This window comes from Delphinus delphis, chromosome 15 (assembly GCF_949987515.2).
Source record: "Delphinus delphis chromosome 15, mDelDel1.2, whole genome shotgun sequence".
NCBI classification, from domain to species: Eukaryota; Metazoa; Chordata; class Mammalia; order Artiodactyla; family Delphinidae; genus Delphinus; species Delphinus delphis.
Genome location: NC_082697.1, coordinates 71,325,436 through 71,335,553, shown reverse-complemented (window position 1 = coordinate 71,335,553; position 10,118 = coordinate 71,325,436). Strand labels below are relative to the sequence as shown.

General features: G+C 54.2%; 1 pseudogene; it reads right to left on the bottom strand.

The window, feature by feature from the left end:
* Positions 1-1,758: 1,758 nt before the first annotated feature.
* On the bottom strand, positions 1,759-5,460 carry LOC132437686 (solute carrier family 35 member E1 pseudogene; annotated as a pseudogene).
* Positions 5,461-10,118: the final 4,658 nt, after the last annotated feature.

Below are 10,118 nucleotides of genomic sequence, written 5' to 3'. Positions count from 1 at the left end.
AATTCTCCCAGCTATGGTTATCAAGGGTAGTGCTGTTCAAGGCCACTTTCCGAAGAAGCCTTCCCTGATTCTTCAACTGGGGATTTGATTCCCACCCTTGTGATTAGTAAAGCTTTGCCAAAATGCATCGTAGGTAATCAACACCCCCGTTCCAGCTCTGCAGGGAGGGAAGTCTTGGTCCCCAAAGGGGGCACACTCTTACCAGGGGACACAGCAAAGGTCCTATTAAAATTTAAGCTATGGCTGCTTGCCGGGGTACTCTGGACTCCGTGTGTTCTGGGACCAGCAGGCAAGAAGAGGAGTCACTGTCCTGGCAGAAGTAACTGACCCTCATTAGTTATTAGGAGGTACTAGAAGTACCCTGATCAGTTACTAGAACAAGGCAGGGCTGCTTTTACAAAGTGGGAGCAGGGAGAAATACATGTGGAACCCAGTGATCCATTGAAGTAATCCATTGGTTATGATAACTAAGAGTTTAGACCCCTCAGGACTGAAGGGTTGGGTCACACCATCCGGTGACCCATCAAGACCTGCCAATGTAACAGTTGAGGGTGTGGATAATTGAGAATGGATGGTGGAAGGGGAATGGGATGAGTACCAGTTATGTCCCTGAGATCAAGTGCAGCAGAAGGGAGGGGAGCTGTAGTTGGTTCCACTGATCTCCCTCTTCAAATTTTCCCCTTAGAAAGAGAGGCTCATGACATCCACAGAAGAGCCATGTGGCACAAGGGGTGGGATGTGGCAGCCCTGAGAATGCACCACCCAGATCTCTGACTGCAGGGATGGTGACTGAGGGCAGCAGCTGTGGAGTCTGCAGGGTTCACAGAGAAGGCTCCTTTGCTTCCCTCCAGCCCATCCCAGCCAAAGACTGAGCGCAGCAGAGACTCTAAAGCGCCCAGTTCCTGGGAGATACAGGGCTTCTCTGACGGGCAACTTGAGATCAAGCACTCTCCATTGGATTTGGTGGAACTTTCTTAACATTGCACTGCAATCTAAGACGCTTCCTATCCCACCTTCCTTCCTTTCTTTCCCTTTTCCAAATATTGGATCTATTTCAGTCTGACAGTTCTCCCAGCCTCCTCTGGCTCCTTCCCCATGTTCCCGCCCAAGCATTTTCCCCAGTAAATCTCTTGCATATCTGACCCCGTCTTGGCCCACTTCTTGGAGGACTGAACCAATACAATGTATGCGAAGAGAGGAACTAAAACAGCTGTGTGTAATGCTGCAGCCCTTTTTCCTTGACACCCAGAGATAAGCCACTCTGGCCAGCTCAAATTTTGCACCCACAGCAAATGCTGCCTTTGCAAGAGAGGGTTTTGATGGGTGTCACTTGGATAGCAGGACACAAACGTAAAACTTAACTGTCACCTCCATAGCGACACGGGAGGAACACTGGAAAACAGAGACCTCCACTGAGATTTCCTCTGCCCACACCCCTCTCCAATGCTGACATGTCCTCATGGTCTTGGACAGTCAGTTGCTGCTCCCTGCACAGGGAAGCATGTGAGACCTGGAACCACAGGACTTTTGACGATTTTGCATTTCTGTTACTGTTGGGGGAAACAGGGAAGGAATTGAGAGTCCCTGTCCTCTAGAATCTACATAATGTTTCAAACTATATGGGTTTGGGTACCTCTACCAGCTGTACTGAAAGGGCTCTATTGAGACCTTGTCTTGGCCGTGTTGATCATCTCCATCAATGAACAATGATGGCCTTTGGGGGTTTTCCCCAGTGTACTCTATGTTCTATGATGGTCCTTATTGCATCTGGCCCCAGTCATGACTGGGAGAAGACGTTCCTGGCTTGTTGGTCTGCATTATGATGGTCTTGTACAGGAATAATTTCCTCCCCCGGAGGGCCACCATCATGCCCAGGACATGGCTGCTGGCGACTGGCTCATGCAGCATGATCAGGGGCCCTGGTGGCATTGGTGACTGAGTAGCTCAGAGAGCTGATCAGGCTTAGGATGCTGAAGACAATGCCATCTGGGGCAAAGGTACAGAAGCTGCCCACAGCCAGGAGCGGGAGCATTCAGGGCCGCTGGGAGACACAGGTCAAGTTATAGATGGTAAGGAAGACCAAGAATCCACCTGAACCCACAATGGACCAGAAAGCAGACAGTGGGGCAGCCCCAGCTGTATGGCAGCTGGAGGCCATGGATCTTTGAATCTCTCAACACCTTTTTAGAGAAAATATTCTGAAGTGAGAAACACAGTGTTCTAGCAAGAGTCCTGATGGGCTCTCCACCTCCTGGGTCGAAATACAACTCTGTGTCCACGGCCAGCAGGATGCCACTGATGATGGGAAGTACAGAGTGATGGTAGTGCAGAGAGGAAAGAACCCTCTTCTTTGTGACACCTCAGAGCTGCTGAGTTGTACTTGGAGCTGCTTTGAAGGGAATTCTGTCCCTTTGCAGCTGAAAGCGTGCCAACTGATTTGAGAAGACTAACTGTGGTTGCCCTTGGGGATGGAGTCCAGGAAATGGGACTGGGGCGGGGACAGATCACGGGAATTCACCTTTACCTGTCATGTTTTATTATTTTTTTATTGAAAACATCTGACACAAATATGATAAAATGTTAACATTGATTCTAGTTGTGGATATGCACAGGGTTACACTTTTCCCTATTTTTTTAAACTTTTTTTTCAAAATAATTAAAAATTAGTGGGAGCGTTTTTAAATGGGATCTTGAAAAAAGAGAGGAAAAAATAATTTTTTCACTGTGTGACTCTGTTTTCTAAAGCCAGGTCTAAGAACTATCTGAAATGATCTCATCTCTCGCTCTCTGAGGAGCACGGGAATGAGTAGTACATTTGGCTCCCTGGCCTCCTGCCACCTGTACCTACTGCTCATGGCGGATCTGAACGCCTGTGTTCCTTAGGGGTGGATGTGGCTGTTTCTCTGGGACATAGTGGAGTGAGGATCTGATAGGTCTTTGCCCCTCCCCCACCATGCTTACTGCAGGGGACCTGGGAGCATCTTCAGAACAGAGGCTACTCAGAGCCTTGTCAGTCTCTGTTCCTTCCTCAAGGATGGGTCACCAAAGCCAGCCCCAGGAATGTAATAGACATTTGAAAGGAAGAAAGTGCTGTCTTGTACACATCCCTGGAGGGCTGGCTTTAATGATGTCCTAGTTTGGGTTTCCCAGAAACAGACCCTGAGAGAGGGATTCGATATCCTGTGGGGGTTTTTTGGCAGGTGATCCCAGGTAGGGGGGTAGAGAAAAGAGACAGGAAGGCCGTGACAAATCACCACTGCAGGCAACTGGAGGTGAACACACTGGGGCACTCTCAGAGACGGTGTAGAACGTGCACGGCCATACACTGAACAGGTATGATATCCCAGCTCCTGTCGGTCACTGGTGAGAGCTGCTGGGCAGGGGCGCAGGCCCCTGTGGATGTGGGCAGAGCAGGCTGGAACAGGGAAGGCCCTCAGGAAGAGGGGCCAGGATACTGGCAAATAGAAGTTGGGAAGGGGCCCAGGGAGATCCGGGCGGGAAACGGACAGTGTCTGCCACAAATAACCAGCCCTTCGAACAGGGCCCTGGGGGTGGCTTGATGCCCATCTATTCCAAGTAGAGTGGAATTCTGTTACACAGCATCATCTGTCCCCCATTTTTAGCAACAGAACCCCAGTTTTCCTTTGGGCACTCACATTCCTTGACATACCCTTCCCTACTCATTAGGGCTTCTGAAAGTGGGGCTCACCTGTTCAGCTCTAGGGGTGGGCTTGTGACCCAGCTCCCGCCAATCAGCATATACCAGTCCCCTGGCCACACTGATTGTTTCTGAGACATGTCTGTGCCCCATGCCAGGCTGATACAATAGAACTCTCTTTCCATTGCCCCGGAAGAGGGTGGGATATAAGCCTGGAATTGCTCCCACGAGGGAGAACCTCCCAGAGGAAGAAGCTGACCTAGCAGAGAGCAGAGCCAAGAGATGGAGAGTATCAGAATCCCAGTGTCATCATTTGAGCCCCTGGATCTAGCCATACCTGAAGACCCTGGACTTTTCAGTCGTGTAACCCAAAAATCCCTTTTGTGCTTACGTCAGTTTGAATTGGGTCTCTGTCACTTACAACCCCAAGCTCTTTGCACTATGTGTAAATGGGGGTTTCTAAAGTGTTTAAGAATGCAGGAGTAAATGAAAGGTTCTCCCCTCTGTCCCCCATAATCACTATTTCCTCCGCATCCCAGGTTGTCTGAAGAGATTCTCAGAGGGAGCTCTGTGTCCAGGGGCAGGAGTTTGGAATCCTTGGAGCCCAGCTCCTGCCGCCTTAGGCTGGTTGTTCTTGGGGCCACGTGAAGAGCTGGGGGGATCATAGCTGAGCAGGCAGGGTGGATGCCTGGGCTGCCACGTGGGGCCCCTTTCCCTCTAAGCATCAGGAACCTCTGTGTTCCTGGCCAAGGCACGCAGGCGTGCATTCACACATTCACATTTATTCACTGGCACCTGCTGTGTAAGGGCACCAGGATAAAAGGGTGGGCTAAACTGACAATCCTAGCCTTCAGGAGCCTCCAGTCTAGTGGGGGAGACCCCATACCACTCACACCAGTCAACGTCAAATTGTGAGCTAAGTAGTCCCAGGCCCCATCTCACTCCTTCCTGCTCCCTGCTGATCGGCCATCTCTCCCCCGGAGCCCGCTCAGCAGCTCAGACACAACTTTTCTCCTTCCCGCATTTGGGATCTTGTACTCCTCAACCTGGAGGCCCCACCTCCTGTCTAACATGCATCCCGCCTGCTGCTAGTGCAGCCCACTTTCTTTACTTTGGTCCCGGGGGGGGGGGGGTGAAGGCCGTTGAACACCTTTTCAGGTCACCTCGCTTCTCAGGTATGAGGCTCTAGACATTTATGAGGCAACTAGGATGTGCCAGGTGCTTCCACAAGGCTAGACCTTCCCCCAGATGGGGAAACTAGGGCACAGAGCATGGGGGTCCTGCACGAGCAAGGCCAGCCTCTCCCACCTGCTGGAGTAGGAACAGGACGCTCTGTCCTGTGCCCTTCTTGCTACCTGTCCCTTTAACCTCTCCCAGGTCAAGGGTCCCTCCCAGTTGGCAGCCTCTGGTTGCAGTTCCCAGGCCCACTCTACTGCTGGCCTGGGTGGGGGTGGGGGTTGTCTCCCCGACACCTACGGGCAGCACCCTCCCCTCCCCTCCTCCAGCCCCTCCTCCGCAGGGAGCCTTTGCCCACACCACCCGCTTATTTGACGAACACAGATTGGTGTTACATTTTAAGCATTTGACACAGGTGAACTCGTTTAAATTTCACAACAACGTTACGGTGTGGGCGTGCTCTCATTTTGTACCTGAGACACGGAGGTGAGAAGCTGCCGAGGTGGACACACTGGCTGGGCCTGAACCCAGGCAGGCTCCGGAGACCAGGCCCCGAACTACTCCGGTGCCACAACCAGCCCAACAACCTCGCCTCCTCTCACCTGCTCCCGCTGTCTCAGTTCCATCCCTCTCCCTACCCACCTCCCTCTCTTGGTTTCCACTCCTTTGCCCATGAGCTTCTGCCCGGGAGGGGCTCTGCGCTGGGACCCCGGACTGGAGGGAGGGACACAGGGTGGAGGCCTGGGCGCTGGAGGGACCGAGCGCCACCCCCATCCGTTCGCAGCAGCCCGGTGGAGGCCTGGCTGAGCCAGGGGCCTGGAGGACGTGGGCAGGGTGCAGTCGGAGGGGGCCAGGTGGAACCGGGCCTGCAAGCCCTAATTAAGTTAGTTAATTAGGTGGCGAGGAGAAGCCTGTGGGAGTTAGTGAGCTCAGCTAATTAAGTGGATCCTGGAGAATGGCTCAAATCCTAGTGGCTGCGGAGGAGAGATGGAGGCTTAGGCAGGACGGAGGGAGGGGGGATAAAGTGCCTGGCACCTCCCCACCGTCACCAGGTCTGCAGCCACCGTGGGGCTCTGAGGCCACTATTGAGACCATCGGGGTCAGCAGCCACCCCCAGGGTCTGGCCTGAAGTTACCATCAGGGTGCAGTGCCCTCACCAAGGCCACATATGCTCTGGGATGCTTGGGTTGAGGTCACCATGGAGACCTGACTGCCTGTCACCCACCACTCAGGGCTTAAAGCTATATCACCCTTTGAACTTTTGGGGGATGGAGGCAGGAAATGAGCCCTGACCCAGGGACCCTGCAAAGCAGCCACGACAATCCCTGGGAACCGTGACCACCACCCTCACGTTCCCCCAGGTTTAAGCTGGCAAAGCACTCGCTGTCGTTGCCAGAGGGAAACCTGCAGTGCTCTCAGTCCCAGCTCACAGATGTGGCAACGGCGGCCAGGAGGGAGGGGTGTGCCCTGGCGCATCCTCAGCCCACCGCTCACAGAGTGGATGCGAGGCAGGTGGTGGGTGGCAGGGGAATGTTCTCTTCCAAGCCGGTCCCCTGGGAGGCCAGCAGCTGGCCCAGGAGCCTGGGGGCTTTCCCCTGCTGGGCTCTGTTTCCCTCTAATCATGGGGTCTTGAGTAACAACAACAGCACCCGTGGCTGGAGCAGGTACCACGTGTGAGGTGTGTGTCCTTGACACCAGGGCCAGCTACAGAATGTGGGGCTTCTTGTTCAGAAAGCAGAAGAGAAGCTCTTCCTTCCTACCCAAGCCTCTCTCTCCGCCTGCCATTAATGTCATGCTGCCTTGGGCACAGGGATACTCCTGGGGCCAGTGCAGGCCCTCATGGGTGCCTGGGGCCACCTTGATGCACACCTGACACGGAACCCTCCTGCACCCAGGCCGCTGCCAGACGAAGGATAGCAGCCTTGACTGGCTGGGGGCAAGGAGTGGGTGGCCAAGACATACCCAGGGGATGTGGGAAGGGAGGTGGGATTCACAGTGCATGCGCCGTTGTTAATCAGACTTCATTACACTTCAAAGATGAAATGATTAAGAATTGCAAGATGCTGGGAAGTCCCTGGCAGTCCAGTGGTTAGGACGCTGTGTTTTCACTGCTGAGGGCGAGGGTTTGATCCCTGGTTGAGGAACTAAGATCCCACAAGCCACGCAGCGCAGCCAAAAAATGAAAAAAAGTGCAAGATGCCAACCACAGAGCACTACAGCCCAAGTGTGGGGCCCTGAATGCTGCACACTGACTGAGTCCTCACAGACACTCTGCTTACTTGGTACCGTTACTGCCCTCACTTCACATATTTGTTCATGCATTCATTCACTTGCAAAATATTGGGTTGGCCAAAAAGTTTGTTTGGGTTCTTCCCTAAGATGTTATGAAAACCCGAACGACATTTTTGGCCAGCCCAATATTATTGCATGCCTCCTTCATGCCAAGCACCATTTGCAATGAACAAAACCTAGAAAAATCCCTGCCGTTGTCCACTGTAGTGAGGGGAGAAGACAAAAAACAGGGTACACGAGTAAACGATTATGCTTCAAGGGATTAGTGGGAGGGAAGAAGTAAAGCAGGGAGGGGACAGGGCATACAGGAAGGTCCTCACAGAGACGGTTACATTTGAGCAGAAACTTGAAGGAGGTGAAGGAGGGAGGGAGCCATGCAGATGTGGAGGAAGGCGGGCAGGTACAGTGGGCTGGGCAGAGGAAACAGCCAGTGCAAAGGCCCTGAGGCCAGAGTGTGTGCTTGGGATGCTCAGGAACAACGAGGAGGCTGATGGAGCAAGGGAGGAGACGAGAGGTGACGGGGAAAGTTTGTTCAGGACAACTGTAAGCCTTTGCCTTTGACTCTGAGCGGGGTGGAAGTCCTTGGAGGGTTTTGAGCAGAGGAGGCAGGAGGTGGGTTGTAGGTTTTAACAGGCTCCCTTTGGCTGCTGTGGGGAAGACAGACTGTGTGGGAATGGAAGTGAGGAGGCTCCTGTACCCAGCCAGGCAAGAGAAGATAGCAACAGACCAGGCAGTAGGAACAGAGGTGGTGAGAAGTGGCAGGATCTGCTGGCCGATTGGCCAATGGGATGGGCTGTGTGTGTGTGTGTGTGTGTGTGTGTGTGTGTGTAGAGTGCCCTTGGCCCCTGGACCATGAAATTCCACGAACAGCTGAGGACACTAAGCAGCTCTCTGCCCCCCAAGATTCCTTGCCCCTGAGGGTCTGCTCTCATTTCCGGGGCCCCCACCCCCTCTACCTCTGCATTTCTGCCTGCCTTGGGCCAGTGGCTACAACAATGACACGTTACATGAACCCTCTTAGGCACAGTTCCCCCTTCTTGGGGTCGCAGACTGAGATGCTCACGGGAGCCAGGGAGGGACTGTGAATGGGGTGCACGGCCTAGGTGGGGACCGTGGTGAGCCGGAGAGCCCTGGCCCACCTGAGTGGCGGCCTCCCCTCCCCTGTGGCCCCACTGCTGTCATGTGGGAACGTGAACTCAGGTTTGCAGAGCTTCCAATTATTCAGGAGAAGTTGGAAATCTGCATCCTAAGGTGTAATGCCCTGATTTTTAAAATATTGGCAAATCATTTTAAAAATGTCAGGCAGGCTATACCCCTCTGTGGGACCAAGGATAGGACAGAGGGACTGCTCCTGTGGGCCTTTTACCCACTGCAACCTCCACACCGGGGGTCTTGGCAAACCTGGAAATGCAGACATCCCCTGGGGTGTGGCCTCATAGGTCAGCCCTTGGTTGGTTTGGGCAGGAGCCAGTAAGGAGCGGGGGCAGTGAGGAGAATGGCTGGGATGGAGCACCCATGCTGAGCCCTTGGGCACCAGGCATCCCGTATCCAGGGATGATGTGGTTGCCAGGCAAGGGCAGCTGCTGGTTCCCTGGGCACTTGGAGGAGCAGGGGAAGGTCTGGGGTAAGAAGGAGAGACCGTGGCCAGGAAGGAGCCACAGGGTGAGGTTTGCTGCAAAACAAAAGAATCAGCAAGACTGAGCAGGAAAGGGAGGAGCCCAGGCATGTCCCTGGCCTAGAGGCCACCCCCAACCCAGCCTCTGCTTCCTCCCACTTCGTTTCTCACCCTGGATCTGGGCTGGGCAGGGCTGAGGGGCTGCAGGAGAAGCAGAGAGATACAGAGGCGGGGGCAAACCTTCCTCCACTGTCAGGTCGTGTTAGCCATTCCCCAGTGTGGCTCAGCGCTTCACCCGCGTGACCTCATTCATCCTTTGAACCATCTCAGCTTAGAACTAACGCCGTGCCCACTGTACCGCGGACGAAACTGGGTCACAGAGTGGTCGCGTAACTGGCCAAGATCACAGAGCCTGGAAGTAGTGGGACCTGGAGTGAAACCCAGGGGTACGTGGCTGCAGAATCTGAACTTTGAACACAGAAACTGCCCGAAAAAGAGGCCGAAGCCTCACCACTGGAACCTGCTGGGCCGTCCCGCAATGTGCGGGCGCGGCGCTCCCTCTAGCGGCCAGTCTGCAACAGTGCAGGACAGAAGACGGGCTAACGGGGCGCTGGCCTTGCTCGGTCCGATCTCTCGGTCTCTGTCTCACACACATGCATGCGCGCGGCACACACATATTTACTATCTGGTTCTCCAGGAGAAGACCACGACATGTCCATCTCCTCATCTACAACCCAGGACATGCGGCCCCTACCCAACTGCCCCTTTCCCTGGTCAGGCTCCACTTGCAACGCAAGCCCCAAGGAACTTTCTGGTTGCTCCTCTGTGTCTCTTTCTTTCTGTCAGAGCCTGGGTCTCCTTGACCACACCCGTGGTTCTCAAACTCTGCTGCACATTATAATCTACTGGGGAACTTTCAAAAGTCCTGATGCGCAGGCCACACCACCATCATTAGAGGGGAGGACAGAGGAGATGTCAGGCAGTCTGCAGCACGCGTCTCCGTTCTCTGGCCTTTTCTGTCACCTTAACCCTCTCTGCTCCCTTCAGCCTCTGAGGCTCACACCCAAGCCTTGTAATTATCCCAACCCCAACCACTCTGAGATCTGTTTTGATCATCTCCCTCTGTTTCCCCCTTCCATCGTCTTCATCTGGTACCCAGAAACAACAGCTCTTTGATCTCATCGAGGCCACCAGCCCACTGTCCCCATCACTTTCTCACTGCCCATCAGTCTCCTTCTGCCACGACTGTCCACTGTGCCCTGTTTGGGCTCCGCACACCCTCACCATGGCCGCTCCCTGGAAACCACTCCCCACTGCTGGGCCCAACTTTCCTGTTGAAGTACCTGCCTGGAAAAATGCCAGCTATCACGTGCTCTC